Here is a 27,730-nt window from a genome sequence, read left to right on the forward strand (position 1 = left end):
CCCCGCCTCCTTGTGAAAACACTGGGGTCCCTCTACCTTTTGTATTATTATATTGTTGTAATTGTAACACCCACTGGGGGCCCTCCACCTTCTGTATCATATAATATTATTATTATTATTATTATCATCATCATTATTATTATTAATAATATGATACAACAATATAATACTGACACCCACTGAGAGCCCTCTACTTTCTGTGTTACAATATAATACTGACACCCACTGGGAGCCCTCTACTTTCTGTATTATATGATAATAGTCACACCCACTGGGAGCCCTCTACTTTCTGTGTTACAATATAATACTGACACCCACTGAGAGCCCTCTACTTTCTGTGTTACAATATAATACTGACACCCACTGGGAGCCCTCTACTTTCTGTATTATATGATAATAGTCACACCCACTGGGAGCCCTCTACTTTCTGTGTTACAATATAATACTGACACCCACTGAGAGCCCTCTACTTTCTGTGTTACAATATAATACTGACACCCACTGGGAGCCCTCTACTTTCTGTATTATATGATAATAGTCACACCCACTGGGAGCCCTCTACTTTCTGTGTTACAATATAATACTGACACCCACTGAGAGCCCTCTACTTTCTGTGTTACAATATAATACTGACACCCACTGGGAGCCCTCTACTTTCTGTATTATATGATAATAGTCACACCCACTGGGAGCCCTCTACTTTCTGTGTTACAATATAATACTGACACCCACTGAGAGCCCTCTACTTTCTGTGTTACAATATAATACTGACACCCACTGGGAGCCCTCTACTTTCTGTATTATATGATAATAGTCACACCCACTGGGAGCCCTCTACTTTCTGTGTTACAATATAATACTGACACCCACTGAGAGCCCTCTACTTTCTGTGTTACAATATAATACTGACACCCACTGGGAGCCCTCTACTTTCTGTATTATATGATAATAGTCACACCCACTGGGAGCCCTCTACTTTCTGTGTTACAATATAATACTGACACCCACTGAGAGCCCTCTACTTTCTGTGTTACAATATAATACTGACACCCACTGGGAGCCCTCTACTTTCTGTATTATATGATAATAGTCACACCCACTGGGAGCCCTCTACTTTCTGTGTTACAATATAATACTGACACCCACTGAGAGCCCTCTACTTTCTGTGTTACAATATAATACTGACACCCACTGGGAGCCCTCTACTTTCTGTATTATATGATAATAGTCACACCCACTGGGAGCCCTCTACTTTCTGTGTTACAATATAATACTGACACCCACTGAGAGCCCTCTACTTTCTGTGTTACAATATAATACTGACACCCACTGGGAGCCCTCTACTTTCTGTATTATATGATAATAGTCACACCCACTGGGAGCCCTCTACTTTCTGTGTTACAATATAATACTGACACCCACTGAGAGCCCTCTACTTTCTGTGTTACAATATAATACTGACACCCACTGGGAGCCCTCTACTTTCTGTATTATATGATAATAGTCACACCCACTGGGAGCCCTCTACTTTCTGTGTTACAATATAATACTGACACCCACTGAGAGCCCTCTACTTTCTGTGTTACAATATAATACTGACACCCACTGGGAGCCCTCTACTTTCTGTATTATATGATAATAGTCACACCCACTGGGAGCCCTCTACTTTCTGTGTTACAATATAATACTGACACCCACTGAGAGCCCTCTACTTTCTGTGTTACAATATAATACTGACACCCACTGGGAGCCCTCTACTTTCTGTATTATATGATAATAGTCACACCCACTGGGAGCCCTCTACTTTCTGTGTTACAATATAATACTGACACCCACTGAGAGCCCTCTACTTTCTGTGTTACAATATAATACTGACACCCACTGGGAGCCCTCTACTTTCTGTATTATATGATAATAGTCACACCCACTGGGAGCCCTCTACTTTCTGTGTTACAATATAATACTGACACCCACTGAGAGCCCTCTACTTTCTGTGTTACAATATAATACTGACACCCACTGGGAGCCCTCTACTTTCTGTATTATATGATAATAGTCACACCCACTGGGAGCCCTCTACTTTCTGTGTTACAATATAATACTGACACCCACTGAGAGCCCTCTACTTTCTGTGTTACAATATAATACTGACACCCACTGGGAGCCCTCTACTTTCTGTATTATATGATAATAGTCACACCCACTGGGAGCCCTCTACTTTCTGTGTTACAATATAATACTGACACCCACTGAGAGCCCTCTACTTTCTGTGTTACAATATAATACTGACACCCACTGGGAGCCCTCTACTTTCTGTATTATATGATAATAGTCACACCCACTGGGAGCCCTCTACTTTCTGTGTTACAATATAATACTGACACCCACTGAGAGCCCTCTACTTTCTGTGTTACAATATAATACTGACACCCACTGGGAGCCCTCTACTTTCTGTATTATATGATAATAGTCACACCCACTGGGAGCCCTCTACTTTCTGTGTTACAATATAATACTGACACCCACTGAGAGCCCTCTACTTTCTGTGTTACAATATAATACTGACACCCACTGGGAGCCCTCTACTTTCTGTATTATATGATAATAGTCACACCCACTGGGAGCCCTCTACTTTCTGTGTTACAATATAATACTGACACCCACTGAGAGCCCTCTACTTTCTGTGTTACAATATAATACTGACACCCACTGGGAGCCCTCTACTTTCTGTATTATATGATAATAGTCACACCCACTGGGAGCCCTCTACTTTCTGTGTTACAATATAATACTGACACCCACTGAGAGCCCTCTACTTTCTGTGTTACAATATAATACTGACACCCACTGGGAGCCCTCTACTTTCTGTATTATATGATAATAGTCACACCCACTGGGAGCCCTCTACTTTCTGTGTTACAATATAATACTGACACCCACTGAGAGCCCTCTACTTTCTGTGTTACAATATAATACTGACACCCACTGGGAGCCCTCTACTTTCTGTATTATATGATAATAGTCACACCCACTGGGAGCCCTCTACTTTCTGTGTTACAATATAATACTGACACCCACTGAGAGCCCTCTACTTTCTGTGTTACAATATAATACTGACACCCACTGGGAGCCCTCTACTTTCTGTATTATATGATAATAGTCACACCCACTGGGAGCCCTCTACTTTCTGTGTTACAATATAATACTGACACCCACTGAGAGCCCTCTACTTTCTGTGTTACAATATAATACTGACACCCACTGGGAGCCCTCTACTTTCTGTATTATATGATAATAGTCACACCCACTGGGAGCCCTCTACTTTCTGTGTTACAATATAATACTGACACCCACTGAGAGCCCTCTACTTTCTGTGTTACAATATAATACTGACACCCACTGGGAGCCCTCTACTTTCTGTATTATATGATAATAGTCACACCCACTGGGAGCCCTCTACTTTCTGTGTTACAATATAATACTGACACCCACTGAGAGCCCTCTACTTTCTGTGTTACAATATAATACTGACACCCACTGGGAGCCCTCTACTTTCTGTATTATATGATAATAGTCACACCCACTGGGAGCCCTCTACTTTCTGTGTTACAATATAATACTGACACCCACTGAGAGCCCTCTACTTTCTGTGTTACAATATAATACTGACACCCACTGGGAGCCCTCTACTTTCTGTATTATATGATAATAGTCACACCCACTGGGAGCCCTCTACTTTCTGTGTTACAATATAATACTGACACCCACTGAGAGCCCTCTACTTTCTGTGTTACAATATAATACTGACACCCACTGGGAGCCCTCTACTTTCTGTATTATATGATAATAGTCACACCCACTGGGAGCCCTCTACTTTCTGTGTTACAATATAATACTGACACCCACTGAGAGCCCTCTACTTTCTGTGTTACAATATAATACTGACACCCACTGGGAGCCCTCTACTTTCTGTATTATATGATAATAGTCACACCCACTGGGAGCCCTCTACTTTCTGTGTTACAATATAATACTGACACCCACTGAGAGCCCTCTACTTTCTGTGTTACAATATAATACTGACACCCACTGGGAGCCCTCTACTTTCTGTATTATATGATAATAGTCACACCCACTGGGAGCCCTCTACTTTCTGTGTTACAATATAATACTGACACCCACTGAGAGCCCTCTACTTTCTGTGTTACAATATAATACTGACACCCACTGGGAGCCCTCTACTTTCTGTATTATATGATAATAGTCACACCCACTGGGAGCCCTCTACTTTCTGTGTTACAATATAATACTGACACCCACTGAGAGCCCTCTACTTTCTGTGTTACAATATAATACTGACACCCACTGGGAGCCCTCTACTTTCTGTATTATATGATAATAGTCACACCCACTGGGAGCCCTCTACTTTCTGTGTTACAATATAATACTGACACCCACTGAGAGCCCTCTACTTTCTGTGTTACAATATAATACTGACACCCACTGGGAGCCCTCTACTTTCTGTATTATATGATAATAGTCACACCCACTGGGAGCCCTCTACTTTCTGTGTTACAATATAATACTGACACCCACTGAGAGCCCTCTACTTTCTGTGTTACAATATAATACTGACACCCACTGGGAGCCCTCTACTTTCTGTATTATATGATAATAGTCACACCCACTGGGAGCCCTCTACTTTCTGTGTTACAATATAATACTGACACCCACTGAGAGCCCTCTACTTTCTGTGTTACAATATAATACTGACACCCACTGGGAGCCCTCTACTTTCTGTATTATATGATAATAGTCACACCCACTGGGAGCCCTCTACTTTCTGTGTTACAATATAATACTGACACCCACTGAGAGCCCTCTACTTTCTGTGTTACAATATAATACTGACACCCACTGGGAGCCCTCTACTTTCTGTATTATATGATAATAGTCACACCCACTGGGAGCCCTCTACTTTCTGTGTTACAATATAATACTGACACCCACTGAGAGCCCTCTACTTTCTGTGTTACAATATAATACTGACACCCACTGGGAGCCCTCTACTTTCTGTATTATATGATAATAGTCACACCCACTGGGAGCCCTCTACTTTCTGTGTTACAATATAATACTGACACCCACTGAGAGCCCTCTACTTTCTGTGTTACAATATAATACTGACACCCACTGGGAGCCCTCTACTTTCTGTATTATATTATAATACTGACAACCACTGGGAGCCCTCTACCTCCTGCAAGTTAACCTAAACACCTCTAACCCCAGCAATCCTACTGCAAGGATGATATCAACTTCCAGCTGGCCCTTGCCAACCCTATATAGAGACAGATTTATGGCAATTACACAGGCTTAAGAAAGCTCTTTGTTAAGAAAAGAGCAACTTAAATTCTAAATATTATACATTTGCCTAAAGTGTTCCAGTAAAGGATGGCTAAGCCTAGAGAACTATGCAGGCTGCCATCTGAAAAAGCTAGTTTTGCCCAGCTGTCATTTTTTATTTTGTGGCTCCAGTGTTTGCCGAGTCACTAAACAAGCACACGGGAGAGTCAGAATTAATTCAGGACTCTTAATCTGTATACATGATCCAGGTCAGCGACTTAATATGGAAGCCATTGGATAAGCACGACAGCCAGGACGCTAGCGTTCTCTGAAGGAGCTGAGTGGTGGCAGGACAGGTTTTCTTTAAGCCAGCACAGTAGCCACAGGCATCTCAGGAGCCACAGGACAGGAACTGACCAACTCCAGTATATGGATCGGATTGGTGCGGACAAATTTGACGTTAGCATTGTATGAGACATCGGAAGGACATTCCAGCTACAAAAATGTCCACTGACCGATATAAACTGGAAGTACGGGTTGGCGTTCCCTGAAGCCAAATAAATACAAGTCATCATGTAAAATACAGGAAATTTACAGTCAAATCACAAGCGACTGCAAAAGAACCGACACCCCAAACACAAGGGACTGCAAAATATAAGTGGCCGCCATTCTTTCAGTTTTTCTGAATTTCTGGGAAACCTGAAAACAGACATAATGAAGAAATTTTTCCTTCGGGGTTAATGAAATAAGCCCCACCGCCTGTCGCTGCCGTCGCACAAGTCCTTCTACGCTCTCCAAGCTGCGCTACGAGCGTTTAAGAGCCATAAAGTGATCGTAAAGCAAATATCCTGCGGATAAAAGGATTGTTCATCAGCCTGCGGGTGGGCGGGAGAATCTGTGAATGAAAAATTTACAGCGCCTCCCGACTCACAGAGATTGGTAGTAATGTTTACATTTTTCATATGCTGCAGAAGATAATTCACAGAACACAAGCGAGGGTGACAGCCGCCCTAGGAAAGCAGGCGCACTTACTCATAACTGCGCTCCCTGGCAGGGAAATCGGCAAAGTTATCTCTCTAAGATGGCTTATTTTTTTTCTGAGTGCCGAGGTGGGGGGTGTGCAGCACTGAATGTGTAGCATCGCTCCAAAACATGGCAGCACTCTGGTCATTTGACAGCGCTGTGGTCATTTGACAGCCCTCTGGTCACTTAGTGACAGCACTCTGGACACTCAGTGGCACTGTAGTCATATGGCAGCGGTCAGGCACATGGCAGTACTCTGGTCATTTGACAGCCCTCTGGTCACTTAGTGGCAGCACTCTGGTCATTCAGTGGCACTGTGGTCACATGGCAGCACTCTGGTCATTTCACAGCACTCTGGTCACATGGCAGCACAGCTGTCCGGTCACTTAGTGGCACTGTGGTCACATGGCAGCACTCTAGACACATGTTGACACTCTCGTAATATGGGGGCATTCTGGGAAAATGCTTTCCATCTGTTATGATAGGTTTGCTAACCTGGCAGGACAGTGTCTCTGGTATCCCGGTGGCTTATCTGTATCAATAGCTAATGCTGCTCTGGTAACCTGACATAGTCGTGATCACATGGGCATTGATTATCACCCTGTAATAAAGCTCTGGTCTCATTCCAATGCTAGTTGGAGCCATTCTGCCTGCAAGCCAATGAGTCTGAGCCCAAAGTCAATCAATTTCTCAGGAGGGAGCGATGTCACCAAGGCACAAAATGGCCACCACAACAGCCCGGGGCAATTACAAAACACTCATTATTGTCATATATTTAGCAGTCATTCCTCCAGGGAATTGTGTCTCACGGATGACACACTGGGACATCGAGCTAATTAAAGATAGTGCTGGTTAAGTATTACTCTCCTGCTTACAAATAATTACATCATCAGAGGTGTTTCAGGAACTGGTATGGTAAGGCTCTTTTACTGGCATTAATCAAATAACTCCTTGGTTCCTCTTCCATCACCAATAGCTGTAGCTGCCACAAGCTCTGAACCTTACAAATCAATGTTGGGAAATCGCTGAGCACAATTTAAAGCACAACTTTACCTATATCAAATACAGAACAGGGAGATGAGCACTAGGCCCTCACTTGACAGAAAAGCTTACAGCCCTTCATGGGAGTCTTCCTATGGCACATCACAAAGCTTGTCAGCCATCTCCTTCCTATTACGCCTTAGCTGCCCCACAAAGGTTTAAAGACTTGGCCTTGTCACCCGCTCATAGGATTGCAGGACCCTCTCATCCACCTTGACTTTGAATATTCCCAACAGTATATGTGTGTAAAGTTCTTCCTGGAAAACTGCTATGCCTTCCACGTTGCCTGTACAGCCACAACAGCATTCCAGTACACGCTGTGTCAAATCCATATACCCCGGCGGCTCCACAAGCTTTCAAGACTAATGCCAAGCCAAGGCCGAAGATGTTGAGGGCCCATTCACACCTATATAATGCATGTTAGCCATGTTGCATCTGCTTATTCATTGCCTATGCGATTTCAGCAAGCATCTTGGTACTTTGAAGGTCCAGGTGCATTGTGGGCCCATTAAAAATGAATGGGCTACCCACCAAAATGTGGACCTGGAAGAAGAGGAAAACAACTTGACACTGATGGGGACAGAGAGGATGGAGAACTCCTGGACCTCACATTGCTGGAGGAGAGCACACACAGGGGCAAGTATGCCATAATGTGCAAGTATGCTGTGTACTGTATACTTGCATATTGTGGCAAATGCTGACCACCCCCACCAGGGTTCAATCTGCTTTAATAAATCATGAAATGTATATTTTTTTAATGAACCCAGTGTAAGTACCTGCATTTGACCTGCTATCAGCTTCAATCCTAGTATAGCAGGGCACAGACATGTGGAAGGAGAAGCAGCACAAGGAGCCAATCTGTTGTGCTGTAGTGCTCACATGCCAACAAGGAGGAGAGAGCAGAGTGACATACGTCTGCTGCTAGTCCTTTCTAGTGACAGGCTGGGCCGGGAGGGTCAAGACCCATAAATATTCCTTTACCACAGCAATAAAGCAGGTCTTTTGCCCTGCCAGACAGGGCTGAGCTGTGTGACAGAGCTTTTTAAAAATCAGAAAAGGATGGACAGAAATACAAATCCTTTGGCATGTAAGACAGCTACCATATACAGTATATGTAACCCATCTGTGTATTGCACGGTTTGCTTTAATAAATATATTAGAAACCTTTATAGTGCAATTATCTGAGATTCTATTGCATTTCAATACACAATCATAGCAGTAATATGCACGTTGATGTCAGCAAATCAGTGTCACCCACTCCAAACTGGAATCGGGTGTTGCTGACGACGCTCGAATGAGTCTCAGGAAGAACCGCCAACCTGATTCCGTATAAGGCACCATACTGTATATCAACGGAGCCTGTAAGCTCAGAGCAGCGTCGATGCATCACTGTTCGTACCGCAGCTGAGCCGCGTGAGGGCTCTTTATTAATCATCACCGTGCCGAAATAGATTCTCTCAGTCACTCTGCCTGTGCATACATCCAACCCACTCCCAGAATATATTTTCCACACTTGCTTGTTCTATTATTATTCTGCAGCCAGCGAAAAACCGAGAAAGAGCGAAAAAAAAAGAAAAGCATGCAGGGAGGCGTGAAAGAGCCAATGGGAGCGGGTTTGCATTACAAATCTAGCGCAATGTAATAATAAATGATGGCATCCTATATGCCTGCCCACTTCCTGGATGATATTTGTGGCTGGCGGACAAATTGAGAGAAAGATGCATTGTTAGCAGGCAGGGAGGGGGATATAGAGCAGATTTTTTTTCTTCTTTTTTTTTTCAATCTCCATTTCAGCGTTATTGAAAAACTGCCCTTTTACAAGATTTCTGCTCCAGCCGATTCCGAGAAGCGGCCGAGGAGTTGCGTTTAATGGGGGATAAATAAGATTACTCCGTTTTAAAGGCCGCAGGTTTTCAGGTTGGGTACGAAGGATGTATTATGGCTGACGTATGACAATGCCATGGAGGAGAGGATGGAGATGGGGTGCAGTTTAGCTTTTCAGTTTAGTCCAATAAACTGTATCTTGGTCTACATCAAAATATGATTTGGAGCACTCATTAAAGAACGTATAATAATGTCAGGTGCTCATCAGAGCAGGTTCAGTTTAAGATTATTAAGGGAGGTGTTTTCTTGTGCACAGCTGACTTCCTTTCCTGTATTGCTAATAAAAATTACGACAGAGAGGCCCGAACAAGCCAAACTTAGGCTAGAGAACGGAAATTTGTAACCCTTGTCAGGTTTCTAATTGCCATCTGTGTCCCATTGTGGAGGTTTCCCTTCACTTCCTGTCTTGTAGATACAGGAAGTGAGAGGGAATCTCTCCACAGTGAGGAAAATCCCCACTCGCTAGGACAAGTGTCCTCATTGGAAAATTTCCCCTTCATTTTGTTCTGGTGACAAGTAACAGAATCCCTGAATGAAAAGGGAAACTTGTCACTAAAACCTATTGTACCTATTGGAGGATTTCCCCCTATCTTCTTTTCCTTTGCAATCTCTTAAGACTGAACGCCAGAATAAGCAAAGATGTTTAAATACAGGGGACTGAATATATTTATTGAATCTTGGTCTGCTTTGTGCAGGGGCGTCCCTATACTTTTTGTCACCTGAGGCAGCGGGGGTTAGGGGGGTGCATTTTACGAGGGGGGGATAGAGCTACACTTTACAGTGGGGTAGGAGGTGGCGGCACGTGTTATGGTGGATGAGGTGGTTGCACGGTACCTCTGTCCAGTGTCCAAGGCTGATGTCATTGGTTGCCAGGAGCTGAGGAGGACACCAGCCAGAGTATGCCGCCCAGTTCCTGGCAACCATTGACATCAGTGAGCTGGACAGGATGCTGGACAGAGCATCACAGCTTGCTAAGAGCTCTTAAAAATGTCTGAGCCCGGAGTGAGTTCAGCTTTAAAATTGAGGATTCCTCATCACTTTCAGTACAGGTGACAATGGCCATCAGAACAAGTAGAGAGGACAATATTAACTCACTCTATCCAAAACTAAAACAATAAAAACTTGGGTGTAATACCATGTATTTTAAGCAAAATTTGTTTACGAACCGAAAAATATAGTCGTAAAACCTCAAGTGTGCTTTTACTGCGTATGTCGCTGAAAACGTGCTCAAACATGAATGTAATCTGAGAACTTTGGCTCACGGCGTAGCCAATCCGACATTACATAGAGAAACCGGGTCACCTTCAGGTGTGCTCAGGGCCCGTATATTTCCCTGGCTTGTCGTCTCTGGGAATACAGTGACATGAGAAGTATGTTATCCGCAGAGTAGAGGGGGAAGGGAGTAGGTGGGGACGGGATGAGAGACAAAAGCTCCGGCAGCAGGTTGAGAACTGAGAATCGAGCAGGTGGGTCAAGTGGTTCTTATCTGCTGTCACTCTACGCCTCGGTAACCAGGGAATAGGAAGCAGACGTTAACCGTCCATCTGTCCCCGGCTGACAAAGTCAAGGTGGCGAGAGGAGAGTTCATACTACTGGGAGGACAAAGATACTCCCTGAGATACTGTTAGGCCTCTCTTGGCTGTTGGTGCCACACCTCTTCTACCTGCATCGCTCCCGTCTCCCAGGGGGGCCATTGCCAGCCCATCTGTTACACTGAACGTGGGAGAAGAACAAGCTACATTGTCCTTATACCAAATGGTTTAGATGTAAAAGGACTCGGAGGTGGTCAAATTTTCATGTCAGTCATATCAACTGACGTGTTAGTCCACCCCCTAGTTGTGTCTTGCCAACCTCTATACATTTTTGGTTCTCTATACCATAGAATTTCATACCAAGGTGGAGTGTGAGAACCTGATGGGTATCCAAAATGGTATGCAAAGCCAAAAACTACTTTCTTTACCTAGTGTGTGAAAGAACCCCTCATCTAGGTTTTTGCTGCTATCCAGAGAGATTTCACCTCACTTCCTGTCTTGATGGCGACGGCTTCACCAGACAGGAAGTGAGGGAAAATCTGCAAGAGGGACTCAGACAGAGAAATCTTCTAGTTTCTCTTTGTGCTGTTGTCAGGGAGCTCCCTGTCTGGTAAAACATTGCCAGGACAGGAAGTGCGGGGAAACATTTTTAACCCCAAACAGGGGTTCTAACCTTTACCTACTCTATCCAAAACTAAGCAAAAAAAATTTTGTCAGGACATAAGTAAACCTGTCACTTCAACGAGCATATCTCCAGCCATAATTGCATTTGTTTTGAATAGAGTTGAGCATAAAAATGTTACTGTTGTTTGGGCCTCCTTTGGGGAGATTTGCTCCCACGTCCTGTCCTGGTGTGACAGGAAATCAGGGGAAATCCTCAAGAAGGACCCAATCAACAATAAAATTAGTTTTTTAGTACTGAGTAGTCACACTTTTACTTCTGCTTCCTGAATTCCTCTGTTCATCTAGACACTTTCGTATTTGTTTCCAGCCTGCACAATTGCTCGAAATTGTGAAAAGAACGACTGATAGTTGTATATTTGATCAGAATACTGAAACGTTCATCTTGTCGATTGCAGATGAAGCATTAGGTCACCACTGATGACCTACCCATCAGAATCTTCTAGATCCCCTTCCATCATGCTGATCCAAAGGCTTCAGTACTTTCTCCGTCACTGACCCGGAACAAGCATGCTGATCATTAGTCCAGAGCTTCCTCTGACTTTCCTGATCTGCATGCTCGTTCCACGTCAGGGACTCTAACAAATACTAAAGGCAGTGACATGCAGGAAGGAGGACTCAGGACTCCATCCAGGACTCCAATGGCCGTCTCACAGTACAGATAGTTTTTGTGCCACTTCTTATAAAAAACACAAGAATAAAACAAAACCTGTTTTGTATAAAGATTACATCTGCGCTCTGGTTTGTATAAACGCATAAACATACAAATCTTGCGCCCCACTGGATTTTCAGCATCACAATCAACCTCGTGGGGGGTGAAAATGATTTTGGCTGTTTAGAACGAGAAGATTGTTCCAAATGTGAACGTTTCAAACTTATGAATGCCTGAAATTAGCTGCATATAAGTATTAAAGTGGACCCGTTAGTAACTTTACTGGTCTGCACGAGTAATTTCCTGACATGCCATAATATACGGCAACAGTATCATCATAAAATCTCCACCTTTTATTACTGCAAATGCATCACGCTCCAGTCCAGTGACTTGCCTAGGCTGAGATGATGTCATCAGTCTGCTGCAGGCAGGTAGAAGCATTTCCTCCGTCTCCTCACCCTGGGGCTGCAACTAATCGATTAAAATCGATAATAATCAATTAGGAGAATAGTTGGCAACTATTCTCATTATTGATTAGTTGGTTGGGGGAGGGAGGGAGAGAGAGAGAGAGAGAGAGAGTTTTTTTAATGCAGCTAATCGAAAAAATAATCAGGCAACTAATCGATTATGAAAATAATCGTTAGCTGCAGCCCTACCTCGTCCCCCCCAGTAATCAGATCAGTAAAGCCTTTTTGGAAACATTTGTTGGATTTTCTAATGTTTAGTGGGGGTGAAACTGATGACTGGAGTGACCATGAAAGGAGAAGGATGGAAACTTCTTGTTTTCTGAACAAACAAAATTCTATTGATTGTGGTGTAGATTCGGAAAAAATAGTTATGAGTTGTGCACATGTGCTACGAAAAGTTTTATATGTATATATATAATTTTTATTTTATTTGTTTAATCAATCTTTCTCTATCTATCTATCTATCTATCTATCTATCTATCTATCTATCTATCTATCTATCTATCTATCTATCTATCTCTTTCTGTCTCTCTCTCTGTCTATCATCTATATGATATATGTGTATCATATATTAAAAGTTCCTATAAAATGTATTTTTAAATGTACTTCTAAACAATATACAATATACTTAGAAATGTAAATAAAAGTTATTTTATACAATTTTATTGTACAAAATGTAAACATCACTTCCGTTCATCCTGAAGTCGAACTTTAACATTTGTAACATTGGTGTGGCAATCGGAGGACATTTTTCTGGCCCTTTACACGAAATTTGCTGCACCACTGATGGTATTATCTGATGAATGATCTTGCTGAATTTCAGTACGAATATTGGATCGCGAATCTCTCGGCGCGGGGCCGGCTTTGACTCTACATAGTAACTTTGTAGCAAGTTACAAGATGAGAGCCTACAGCACGGGCTGATCTCACAATGACACAATTGCGCGCTGTCGTGATGTAACATGCGTCATAGGGAGCCCTTAGCCATGGATCTCAATGAATCATTAGCGGTTTTACACCAGTTTTTGTGACTGGCCTCTTAAAAAAACGTCACTTTGTTGCACGGCGCCTGGTGTAATATCTTCCATAGTTCAGCCAGAAATACCTGTGTAAACACGGGATAAATATCGCTATCAGGAGCGCGTTAGCTGTGCCTGCACTGCCAATCTCCATCTTGTGTTTTTTTTTTCCTCATTACTTTGCCTGTGATTTAGCATCTGAACCCTTTCACATTTAGCAATAACCAAATGCAAGCTGTGTACTTTAATCTTCCAAACACAGGCGCACCGCTGTGAAAATCATACACACGCGGCTCCCCCTGCATCGCGTGCCCCCATCCTTTTCCATTTATATGCAAATGCCGACCTTTCACCCCAGCTGGCTATGCACAAGAATATTCCTAAAAATGCAAATAAAAGCGTGCAGTCATTTTCACACTGCTGGAAGGTTTTATTCCCCAGTGCGCGAGCGAGAGGCCGGGCGTAGTGGACGCAGTAATTATATTTTGTGTATTGAACTGGATATCTATGATGGCCGATAAGGAACCATAAATTCCAGCGTGACGTGCCAGCCTGTAATGACTTGTACGCATCAAAGGGATAATCTGATTGGTTGATTGGCATCAAGGGGCGCTTCTGGTTTGGAGGCCCTGTGTGTTGCCCATAGCAAACAGAATCCCCCTTACTTTGTAAACAGTTCTTATTCTTAAATGCAGTGCCCCATGGCAACCTCAACTCAGGATCATACTCATGTCAGACCCGGGCAATTGCTATACATCAGAGGAAGGCAACCTCCGCACTTCAGCTGTGGTGAGCCTACAAATCCAGTCATGTCTTTGCTTCTGGAAGTCATACTTCTATGGCTCACAGGGTCTTGCAATGCCTCATGGGACTTGTAGTTACATCACAGCTGGTGTGCCGAGGTTGACTACCCCTGGTCTAGGTTATGAGCATGTAAAGATTAGTCCCTTAGAAGGCTGATATGTGTTCCGACCTACACAAGAAAAATAACTGCAATCTAAATGATTGCTTTGGGCAATGTAACATTGTCAAGGAGGCTCTTCAGTGACACTCTGGGCGGCCATTTTGGATGCTTGACCAACATCCATCAGGAACAACTGTATGGAAAGAGTTCTGTTTATACCTTCATTAAGATGAAACCAACATCATGATGAGCACACGGGGTACAAAGTGCCTCAGAAAGGTAAGCTGCTACTCAACCAGTGATTGCTGAGCCAGGCAACAGAATGGCTGTCCAGGCACACATTCGGACAAAATGGATCGCAAAGCATATAAGAGAACAAATGTGCCTCAAATGTGCGTGTGGATGCCTTTCATTTTCTAACCTCTGCTTGAAAAATGATATGCTACAATCTGGGTGTTTATTGCAGAGAGCAGCAGCCATGCCAATTGGCTCAGCTAGGAGATGACGTCTGATTAGTTGCTATGGGTAACTGCTGCCATACTGAATAAAGTGTCCGAAAAAATTGCAAGCTAATAAACTTCATTCCAAAACAGTTACTGAAACTGACTATACATATATTTATATTTATTTTTTACATTTAATATTTTTTTCTCCCAGCAGGATGACAACATAGCCAAAGCCGGAAGCAGAAGTCCAGGCGGGAAATAAGAGACAGCTGTGCAATCCGGACAAGCTGATTATGAAATGTAATAGAAATGGAGGCATAGGAGCGGCGGCCGGCTATCCAGTAAATACTTGCTTTTAAATAAATGAAAGGCGCGCTCCTATGGGCCCTGTCCATTCTTGAGTGTGAGGGGCTTTTTTTGTGTGTTTTACACATTTTTTTCAAATCTTTTTCAGGCTTGAGCATTTTTGTTGCTACTTTAGCTACTTTATAGAAGGAGATTGTTGTTGGGGCGAAATGGCATGAACAGTGCACATTACACATGTTTTTTTAGTTGTTTTTTTTGGGGTGCACCCATTGGAGTCTAGGGAGCCATGAAGCTTGTGTACTTTCTCAAGCTGCAAGGTGTAAGCAGGCACCATTGACAATTATGGGATTCCTCATGTGACTGTTGTGGCAGTTCGGGAAAGCGCACCATCACAAATAGGATTCTTCATTTTGAGCGTTGCGAGCTTTGGGAAACACACAACACAATGCTTGAGCGTGAATGGGGGCCTACATGTGAGAAGTTTGTGTTTAAACTGGTTCAGGGGACACAGCTATCCCCTACCTTTCTCTGATATCCATCCCAGCATTCATCCTGTACACTGTGCTTCCCTACTAGCTGAACCTCTGTGGTCGCCAAGAGCATCTAATAACACAATCCGTTGCCTTCTCAGCTTTCGGCATTTTACCTGTCGTAGTTATTTGTTTATCCAAGAAAAATCATGTACAATTTCAGTTCAATCAACATTTTCTTCTCTTTTCCCTAGTTCAAGAAAACATTTTCCATGTCCCAAAGTAACTCCAGGCAAACAGCTAAATATACAGTTAAAATGGGCGTCCTGTTGCCTACCAAAGGATTTCTATTTCTCTCCATCCAGTCCTGACATTTACACAGCACAACCAGGTTGGTGACCTGACTTTATTTCCACTGCAGTTAAACAATGTAGCTTGGTCACCTCCCTGCCCCAAGCCTGTGATTGGGCAGTGTGTGAGCAGCCAAATTACCGATGAAGTCATCCCTTTTCTCTTTTCTGCTGTCAGCATTTTTGGTGTCGGTATATTTGCATTCAGCATACCTGATTGGCCCCTAGTGTTCTCTCAATTTAAGATCTGCTGTAGAAGAGGCTGGTGCCAAGTCAAATTCAGGTGCTTCTGCTAGTTACATGCAATGATTTTATGTCTGCATGGAGTTCAGCTTAAGATAACCGAACGATCGTGCCTAATACACAAGCAACATTGCTGTATTGGGCAGTAGTGTTTTGATGGGGTCTAGCACTGCCGCTCCTATGATATGTAACTGTATGCTTTTGTTAATAAATCAATCATATGTGAATTTATCAGATAGTCATTTTATATGATAGGATCATTATTTGGCAAGTACTAACTTTCCTTCTAATCTCACCCACACACCCACACACACTGTAGCACGAGGGGGAGGTTGCACCTTAATACTGCTATTCCCTGAATAGCTCTGCTGCTATCGGCTTGCCTGCATTTGCTGCTGAAGCAGCTTAGGCCTTGAAAAAGGGTTAACATCTGAAAATATGTAAAAAGCATGCATGCAGCGGGCGTGATTCTGCACACTCAGCTACCTCTGGCGAGTCACGTGACTTCCAGCAATAATTCAAACGCTTCTGGTGCAATTTCACTCCTATCTAGTTACACTCAGGCGCGCAGAGTCCCCTCTCCCCCTGTGCTGCTTTTTTTTTTTTTTTTTTTTAGAAATTGATTTTTTTTTTTTCACTGCGTTCAAAAGATATTTTGCAAATTGCTGCACGCGTGAAACCCGCTGAAACGGCTGTAACTTCTTCAGCGCTGGAACGCCTATCGCATAGGGCTTAAAGGGGATAGGGGATTCGTTTTTTTTTAATGGGTGATCTATGTTATATCAGTGAAACCAACACGCCCCATGATTTACATCATAATTTTATTTTTAAATGCCCTCTCCTTTTTATTGTTTTTGAATTTGCGGAAATCCTTCTGAATGAAGTTACAATGTAATCGTACAATATGCCCCTCCTTACACTACATAGTTGATGGTTAATCTAAAGCTGTCCACACACATTCTGAGTATACCATCTCCTTCGTGAGATTTAGTATGTAGTATGAGGGCCTACCTAAATAATCCATTCAGTTTATATCCAATTGTGTAGACCCTCCCTCCACCACTGTGCAGTTTAGTGAATGAATCTCCATGATGGTTTCTGGTGAAAATTATATATTTTAATATAAACAATTCTCTGAATATGATAACAAACCCGACACTCACAAGCTGCATCTTTTACCCTTCTTCAGCTCTATTAAGAGAATCTCAGGGAATGGGACAAAGGCACAATTAATGCTCAAAAGCCTCATCTACCTTCTAACGAACCCATACTGTCAACTGACCATCAACAACAGATGGAAAATGTAGAGAATCAAGAAACAGGATGAGTGAATGCTCTGATGGTCATTATGAGTTATTCCTAGGCCGGTTCTGCCAAGAGGGCCTACCGACGTAAGAAAACATTCACCTGGTGCGGCCTGTTGTGAATGCATTGGGTAAAGTTTGTATGCTTGTGGGTGCTCCACTGAAGACTAAGCTTGACCTTGCAAGGAACTAAATGTTATCCAAATTCTTTGTCCTGCAGTTGATATTGAATAAACGGGACTCACTTCCTCTACCCTTCATAGACCAAAGCGTGCTTGTACAACCAAGCATGGCTGTGCACTGATTGTTCTGATAAATGATCATTCAGTAGCCCTGCCCAACCTTGCTGATATCCAAAATCTGTAGTTGTAGAGTTGAAGATCCAGAACTTGTGTGGTCCAAAGCTACATTCTACCTCTACAACAAAACACAAATGAAAATGGCAAACACTTCCCATGTGCTGACACAGTCTTATATACCTTACTGTACAATGACCTCTACTCTTACCTATCAATTTCTATGACTCTGGCTTTATGTGGATGGGACTTAACATAAAACAGTCATTAGGTTTCTCCTTTATGCTCTGCCTCTCTACGGTGTCTCCTGTGAGATGCACTGTGCATGATTGCCACTCAGAATCAGGTTAGGCTGACTCCAGCAGCCATTTTGATGGATTCCATGTTTGCAGAGATCACTGGCGGTTACCAGTAAAAACAAAAAAAGGAGTTGGGACCAGAAGGACATGGGAAAGCAAAGAACCATTAAAACGAGGAAGATCTGTACCGACACATTTGAATGAATTGCAAGTGCTGATAGTGCATTTGTACAAAATAAGAAAAAAGTTGAACCTCCTTCCTGTTTTAAAAGTTACTCTTGCTTTCGATTTCGAAGACCAAATTGAGTATATAGTGCTTTCAATCAACTATGTCATATTGTCAAGGCCTAGGCCTTCCCTTCAAGCAACGATCTGGGCCTTCCTTCTTTTCTCAAGGCCAGGCATCTCCTCTTCTCGGCTCCAGGCCTTCTCTCTCTCTCTCGCTTTCTCTCTTTCTCTCTCTCTCTCTCTGTGGGGCTGCTTCTTGCATTTTATTGGTCCCTGATGAAGTCTCAGCTGTTTAATTCCCAGTAATTATGAAGAGCTTGAAAAGTCTGGTGAAAAGTCACCTGGTCCTACAGCCACCTCTCAGCCCCCCGTAACCTCGCTCCGAGTCATGAGCCGTGCAAATCAGCTGTTGGCAAGTTCATTTGTAAAACAATAGCGAGCCAAGGCCTATAAAAAGCTTATGAATGTATGAGGCAACAAAGGGAGACGGAGACTGTCAGGCGTTCGTCCTTTACGCTAAGCATAATAGAGACACAAGTGGGGCTCCAAAGAAAGACACTTAACCCACAGCGGTACTTCGCAGATTCCGTGTACTCTGTTGTGTATGAGTGATATGAACAAGCTGAACTAATTATTTCTTCATGCTGGGCTGAAATTCTTCCAGCTTCGATGTATCACTCGTGGTTCCGCTTTATAGTAGACCGAGCATTCAGCGCCGAGTCAGATTGGGGGCACGTAGGTAATAATGATGTGTTTAATAAAGAAACTTGGTGGGTGATTTGCTATTCATGTTTCCTACAGAGATGGCTCTATGATGCTACTACCTACCCAGCAACAGTAAGAGTAATACCCATAAAACAGAATGGGTCGCTTTTGTCCAGTTGTCCTGTTGGTGGTCAAGGTTTCAGGAATTAAAACCCAACTACAGCCAAAGCGTTTTCAGTTTCGGAAGAGTTAGAACTGTGTTAGAACTCTTGCCCTCTGTGTCCCAATTAAGGAGATCTCCCTTAACTTCCTCTCCTGGTAACACATGAGACACCCAGATACTCATACGATTCTAGTTCTAAGCATTCTTGAACTTTCAAAAGTATAACATTTTTTGGGCATAGGTTGGGCTTTGCCTTGCCAAGGACCAAGTTTCTCCTTGGGTATTCCTTTACCATCTAGGGAGGATAACACCCTTTAGTGCTAGGTTTGTCCTGGAGGTTCCACTGGGGACATCTCCTGTGGTTAACTTCCATATAAGTTTTATACATACATTAAATAAACTTAAATGGACCTATTTTGTCTTCCTAAAAGCCACTTATCATCTAAAGCCTACAACAGGGGTAGGCAAACTGTGGCCCTCCAGTTGTGGTGAAACTAATCCCATCATGCATCTCCCTTTGGGAGTCATGCCTGTGGCTGTCAGAGCCTTGAAAAGCCTTATGGGATTTGTAGTTGCACCACAGCTGGAGGACAGGAGCTAGCCTACCCCTGGTCCACAAGCACCATAAAGAAGATGTGTACTAAGAGAAATATGTAGGCTATCACTGCTGACCTCCTTTTGGAACTGCTAATTCCTTGGCAGTCTCTGGCTTTCATGCATTCTGAGTCACAGACTTGGAAGAAACAAACACATCAAGAGTCATCACTGGATGCATGCATGCCCCAGGCCAGTAATTTGAAATAATTGATGCCGGCTAGCATATTCAGAAGGTCGCCAATGTCAGCCTTCACATATCTCTCATTGTAATTTTGTGCCATTAACCTACAGCAAAGATATATCTACAGCCAACAGGACCCTTATGAAGGCCACAAGGCATCCAGTACTCAGTGCCGGACTGATATGGCGTCATGGTCCTTGTTCCTCGGTGAAGTCACTGGCGAAGGGGTGTTCATTTTCAATAACTTTAGCTCATGCCATAAAATGGAGACTTCCTCTTCACTTAGCTACCCTGTTAAGCCTAGTGAACACAAAGCTGACTTTAGCTGTTAGCCTCCGGCTCATTCCAAAGCCTGAGAACATTCATGATGGTACCCCTCGCACCTAGAGGCTCATTGCTGTCTCATGACCATAACATGCAAAAAGAGGGAGCAGCCCTATTTAGAAGCACATGTAATTGATGGTGGAGCTAATGCTGCAATGAATCACATAAAACTCAGGCAAAGGTAAACATTGTGGAGTTTATGACTTTAGGGCAGCTGTAGCATTGCTGGGACACTGGTTTACTTGCCCATTAGGAAGGATCTAGAAGCATGTAAATCAGGTGACTGCCACGCATAGCTGACTGTGAGCATTTTACTGGCCTGGCGTGTAAAAAAAAGTCCTTGTTACTATTGTTATTAATAGGAAAGATATCATAAGGCAACCATAGGCAGCAGCCGGCTGCTGGGTGAGCTTCCAGAACCAAGGCCGCTTGATGATCTCCTTCTGCATCCTCGGCCTCGCTTCTTTGAGGACCGGAGGAGCTTTTGGACGATGCTGATGCGCAATCAAATATTTGCTGTCAGTGCTATAAAAGAAGTGAAGACTTCTCTGACTGTGAATGCATCCGTACTTTCCCTGCCCTCAGGGGCCATTCAGCAGTTATTACAAGGCCCGCTACAGTGACAAAATGAATCCCGTGATGTGATTCATTGTACGCTAGTTCAGGCAGGTCTGCGGAATTAATGAGCACGATTACAAAGCGCTGTGGAATATACTGGAGCTGTATAATGAATGTGGAAGAATAGTCATAGTTTTGGCTCATTTATTAACAGCAGTTAGGTACAGTAACACATAGCAACCGGGTACATGGACAATAATCCAGCCCTCAAAGGTACCAATACTTGGATATACAGTAAAGCAGTTTGCTAACTAGAACAGATAAAGTTTCCGCCAGATCTCTCAGTGTCCACATAATTCAAAGGCTGAATTTCCTCAGGGGGCGGCCATTTTGAATAATTATTTAACAACAGCTGTGTGATGGGAGGGGTTACCAGACCGGATGTGGAATGGATTGTTTTGCACTTAATTGCTGGTAAATCTGAAGGAAATTGGAGTTTATACAATTAGATTGTAAGATGTTTAGTCATATTTGAAGTAAAATAAATTTGTCCAAGCTGCCCCTACTAGCCAGTCACATTCTTCCTTACATTTTCTGACTGCCAAGGTAAATAATAGACATTGTTTGATTGGCTGCTTTGACCGCTGAGGTGTTTTTTTTGGTCAACAGCTTCTGTGTTGTATTGTCTGCCTGTGTTTGACCCTCCATTCTGCCAAGAATAGGGCTGAAGTGTTTATAGTATTTTAATGAGGTTTACAAAGCCTGGAAAAGCCGTGCTTCAATGTTCCCGAGGGAGGGACTTTGATTGGCCGGGCAAAGTTAAAGGCTTAGCCTGGGGCACTGTACAAGGAGGTGGGCGGGTGGCAGGGACCTTTGCATTGCCGCAGGCTCAGGCCTAGATGCCTCATGCATAAGATGAGTGGGCTGGAATTTTGTAATCCTGCATATGAAAGATAATGTGGGTTACGTTGTATTGCTGGTCCCAGAGGCAGGCGACCTAGGGGCCCATTGGGGCCTTGGAACTACAGGATTCAGAATGGCATTTCAGGAGAGGCACAGCCTAAGCTTGTTGTATGTCAGATCTGGTCAAATCTCGGGAGCTTGGAGGATAATTCCTATTAATAAGACTGATGTTGTCTAACTTTTTTGAGTCTCTCAACTGAAATAAATGCCTATATCATGGACTGAACATAAAGATACCGGAAATTGAAGATTATTTATATATACTACACATTCTGGAGCATTTACAGAGTAATGTTACATTTGCCATGGGAGCTAACCATCTAATGTCTCTACCACCATTGGTCAATCACCAAATGGCCCTGTAAGCCACCAGTAAGCCTTTAAATTCTAGAAGGAAACCAAAGCACCTGCAAGGAACCCAAACCACAAACACAGGGGCGAACATACAAACTCCAGCAGGAAACATTCCATAAATCAATCCATAGACCCCAGCACTGCAAGGCCACAGAGCTAACTTCAATTGGACATGGAAAATGTTGTTTTGAAACTCTCTCAATGTTAAACTATACCAGGATGGTGTCTCTAGTGCTAATCCTAGGGTTGACCTACTGCACCTGGCTGCCCTGCAAGCTAAATCTAGATATCAGTATATTTTGAATTAGACTGAATCTTCCCCTATGAAAATGCAAGCCATTGTGTTCCCTGATTTCAACACCACCCATTACAGCCTCCCTGATACGTTGAAGCATGAGAGCGAGGAGGATTGGTGCAGAATCACGTAACACAAGGCTGCAGTACCCAGAAGCACCGTGAAAAGGTTGCTTTGGATTGTCAGATTGAAAGTAACTCAAGTGGGCTTTGGTTTTACATGTTGCATGGAGGTGTTTTTAGTTTACCTATTCAACCAACGACTACCCATTTCATCATTCAACTACTTTTCTGTAGACTTCAGCCAACCAAAAAATACTCTTTAAAGACTTTCCCAAATCACTGGGGCCAATTCTGCCACCATGAGTAATGATTGCATCCTCACCCATGGCAACCAAATCCCAGCTTGCATTTTTCTAAGCACCACATACAGAAAGATTCAGTCGTAATAGTTCTCAAGTGCTCGATGAATATGGCTAAGAAATGAATCATCACTTATTGTGTTTAAAGTTAATATGGAAATCTGTATCTCATGGGTGGTTGCTAAAATACAATTAGAATGGATGAACATAACCCACATGTACATTAATGCATGGTGAGAAGTTGAAATACTTAAAGTGACACTACACTCAGGAGTTAAATCTTATAAATACATTGAGGCACCTTAACTAATACCAGAAATGTATCTTATTTGTGTATCACTGGGCTGTCGATCCTCCAATCATCTCTGAATTGGTGCTGACACTGTCCTTCCTTCTGGAGGGGGGCTACTTGTGTTCCCCATAGTCCCTGCGTGTGTTGTAAAGTAGTCACCGCTCCAAGCTCGCTCCCGGGATGGACCATAACTTCCAAACAAATTAGTAAACCAAGGGTGAGATTGTAGTCCATCATGGGAGCGAGCTTGGACCGGTGACTACTTTACAACACACACAGGGACCATGGGGAACAAAAGTAGCCACCCTCCAGAAGGAAGGACAGTGTCACCAACAATTCAGAGATGATTGGAGGATCTACAGCCGAGTGATACACAAATAAGATACATTGTTGTTAATAGTTCAAATACTTGAATGTATTTATAACATTTAACTCCTGAGTGTAGTGTCACTTTAAGTATTTCAAACTTCTCACCATGCATTAATGCACACGTGGGCTAGATTCATCTATTATCTTTGTATTTTAGCAACCACCCATGAGATACAGATTTGCACATTAACTTTAAACACAAGCCATATTCTTAGCCATATTCACCGAGATGATTTGAGCATCTACAGCCGAGTGATACACAAATTAGTTATATTTTTGTTAATACTTAAGGTACTTTAATGCATTTTAAGATTCAACTCTTTAAGTGTCACGTTAAAGGGAAGGGGAGGAGTTATGCCAAAACAGCAAACCTGTGGAAAGAAAAAATCACATCACCAAAAATTAAAGTACTAACACATTCCGTCATCTAAAAAGTTCCTAAGAAGAGAAACAAAACTACTAGGTACATTCAATAAGGGAAAAGAAAAGTACAAAGGGGATCAACTCATTAGACGGTGCACGTCATCATTGCTCTAAGCCTGTGAGTCATAAAAAAATGTTTGAAGACAAACCCAGCAGAAATTTTTATCAAACAAAACAAAAATGAAAACAATTATTTTTGTAAACTCTAAAGTATAGTAAAAAAAACACTTGTTCATTAGATGAGATTACCTTAAATGTGTAATTAAATAGTAATGAAAATATAAAATGTCATAAAACTGCTATTCCTACTATGCATACAAATATGAAATTCACAAAATCAGGTAAATATTATAAAGACATTAGTTAAGAACAATGCACAGAGCCTACAAGACCAATGTTGTGTTTGTGTTGAACTTAATAATACATCGTAGGGCAAGGGATGAGTCAGTTGTGTTCCGTATACACACACACACAGGAGCGATGGCCTTGTTGGTTGTAGTGCTAGCCTCTTGTACAGCACAATAATCACAAGATACAAAGCATTGTTGGGCAAGGGAGGCTGCTGACAGCTTCGGTTTCTATGACAGCATAAAAGGCTCACAGCAAAACCTAGGATTCCTGGAATCCTAGTCCTTTGTTTGCCATTAATTAAAGTGACCATATGGAGCAAGCTGATAATGGTAGCAGATGATCCAGAGGAAAGAGACATAAAGAGAGAAAGAAAAAAAAAATGAATTCGGAGTAACAAAAACTGCTATGAAAAGGCTTTTCCGAGTGCTGATGTAGATTTAAATATGGGAGGCTTGACAATGGACGTTTGCTAAGGTAGTAACGCCAGTCACAGAATACAATTACACACGGACGCTCAAACAAACATATACTACTTCACACAATAAAAAACCCAAAAACAAACGTAAAAGCGAGAATCATTTAAGAAGGAAAAATTTACATTTTTAAACCTTCAAACACAAATCAGTTATTCCTATATTAAAAATCAATGACTCTCTGCATAATGCAAAACATTAAAAAAAACTATACAGATTGTTTCCGGGGTAAAGATAATAATTGACAAAATAAAAACTTTGATAAAAAAAAAACAACAACTCTCCGACATCAACCACAACGCAGCAAAAGTTCCTTTCACTTCCCAAGAAACTCTACCAATCCTCAATTTCTGATTTTAACACAAGCACAAGAATAAATACATGTATACATCTGTGTGATCTATCAAGAAATTCACATTATTAAGTGTCAAAGCAAAAAAAAATACATAAAAAAAAAAAAGGATTTTAATGACGTCTATTTTTTTTTTTTAGTATACCCCGTATCAAAAAAATATCTTTAAGTTAGAAAACTGTTTCCTCGTTAGTGTTTCCTCATGACGGTGACGCGTTGTTTCACGAGCAATTTGCCCTTGCAACTAAATTGCCATTTTGATGTGATGAGGATAGTGGTCTGAAGGTTATGAAAATATGTAGCGAGCAGGGGTGGGAGGTGGCTACGTAAATCACTCTTTATATGTGTGATCATGTAGACATCTCTGAACTACTTATATCAGGTTGTTTTTTTAAAATCTACAATCAAGGCCTACTATACAATATCTACCCTATAACTGGTCCAGAGTTTGTTCTTGAGGGGTGCATGATAGAGCCCCTGCCCCCCCCTCCTCCTTCCCTCCCCCACAAAGGAATCACAGCCCTGTACACAAAGATGTGACTTGCCATAGTCCTGAGTGACTATGTAAGGTCTTCACTGAACGAGAACTGTCCAAGGTGCTGAACTGGCTCTTTTCATTGTCCCCCCAGCACAACACAACGTGACTTACCTTCTTGTTACAATGACATCAAAGAGGAGTAGTCACAGGATGTGCATGCTTAGCAGGCGGTGATGGAGAGCAGTCCTTAGTAAGCTGTTTGTGGGTCCCAGTTAAAGCTTTATTCCCCTTCCAGCGAGCAGTGGTGATGACTTGGACCTCATTCCCTCGATGACCAATCTAAATTGGAGACCAAGCTTACACCAAGAGTAGGGGGTAGTGGGGTAGGGGGTCTCCGTAACTCCAAGCCTTGCAATGTATCTGTTTACTCTCCGAGGTGAAAGAAATTTACAGTACAGCACCAAAAAAGATGGAGCAGCTCATTTCCTCCAGGGGAGCCAGTGGGCAGGCCCAACTCACTACAACAACCTATGATTGCCTTCGCTACAGCCAACAGAAGGTGCCTGGCTCAACCAAACTGTTTAATAATTAATATGCAAGAACGTTGGAGCTTCTTCAGTGGGGAGGGGGCTGTGAACGGCTGCAACTGTCATCCCAGCCATCCCCACGCGTTGACAGCTTTTGGTAGAGTCCAATAATTTCCAACAGAAACACCCAGCGGATGATCTACGCTTGTGTGTGCGGGGCTAAAGGGAAAGTTCCACTTCAGATTCATCTACGGGGTGACCTTTTTTTTTTCCCTGGTAAGGAAGAGGCAAGTCGGCATTGGACCTCCATGATGCCGAGCAGCTCTCGCTCTAAGCCTCTTAAAGTGCTCGCTACACAGTAAACAACTACACATGTCACCAGCAGCAAGAAAATGGAGCACTTAACTCCTTCCTGCCCACGCTCCTGCAAGCAGCTCTAATCTAAAGATAGCTAACTAAGCCTGACTAAGCAGAGGCTTTCATAGGCTGGATATTGTTCAAACAGCAATAAAGTACAACAAATGGTTATGGAAACTTAAAACATCGTTCTTTTTTTACCCATTTTTTTAAATGCATTGTTTTGAAATTCCTTTTCCTTTTTTTTTTTAGTCATTTTTCTACTTTTTTTGGACTTTTTACTTTTTTGACTATTGTTGGCGCGTGCGCAGATTACACAAGGTTAAAACAAAAAAAGATTGCTGAGCTCAAAGTAAAAAAAATAACATTGCTGTTTAAAAAAAAACAAACCACAGGGCGAAGCGTATCAAATGCACAAATAATCTCGTTTTTCAGCAATCAATAATTGCTTCCATATCAAGCAAAAGTCATTGTGTTCACCTTCAACGTTGTAGTATAAAGGTCACATGGACACGCAGGAACATGCAACAAAAACAGATTCGATTAAACACAGCGCAACAACCGTGCAAAGGCCGTGTGTCGCACAAACAACACATATGGACGGTTGGGTTTTATTCCTGCTGCTGTAAGCTTGTGTTATGCTAAAAGTATACATTTCTTACACAAGGATGAACATCTTTTGTAGAATGCGCCACACATAAATATTATTGGATAGGACAACGCTGCAGGTGCGTCCTAAGCAAAACACTCCATGACACTAGTCAGTCAGTGTCTGTTGTTTGATAGATGTTTATACGAGTTATGCAATAACATACACACACAAAGACATCGTTATTATATCATTGTTATCATGTGTTATGGCCGAGTTGTGAGCGTCATGCTCAGCCGTAACAATAAGCACACATATGACCTCATTCAAACTACATTCAAACTACTTTTGGCCCTTGTGAGTTTATTAGGAATGTTATCAACCTGATGAGAATCTCATCGGTTTATGAATGAGGGGTCTCAACAACTTGTGATCTTTTATACACACGAAGAAGTCGGTGTTCATTCATTAATTAAGAACAAGTGACAGTTATAAAATACCATCAACAATGTCAAAAAAATCATTTGAGC

At 42.4% G+C, this 27,730-nt stretch overlaps 1 protein-coding gene across 4 annotated transcripts in view; it reads right to left on the bottom strand.

Moving 5' to 3' along the window:
* The window catches only part of MYT1 (myelin transcription factor 1), a 76,060-nt gene that overhangs the window by 43,281 nt on the left and 5,049 nt on the right, over positions 1-27,730 (bottom strand). Inside the window, exon 1 of one of the 4 annotated variants that reach the window (XM_018560345.1) lies at positions 25,899-26,246. The exons of the other annotated variants lie outside the window; for them this stretch is intronic. The gene's annotated coding sequence lies outside the window, so the exon portion shown is untranslated. Of the gene's footprint in view, positions 1-25,898; positions 26,247-27,730 lie in introns of those variants that run through there. 4 annotated transcript variants of the gene reach the window in all.

This window comes from Nanorana parkeri, unplaced genomic scaffold, assembly GCF_000935625.1.
Source record: "Nanorana parkeri isolate BGI_ZX_2015 unplaced genomic scaffold, ASM93562v1 scaffold17, whole genome shotgun sequence".
In the NCBI taxonomy this organism is placed as follows: domain Eukaryota; kingdom Metazoa; phylum Chordata; class Amphibia; order Anura; family Dicroglossidae; genus Nanorana; species Nanorana parkeri.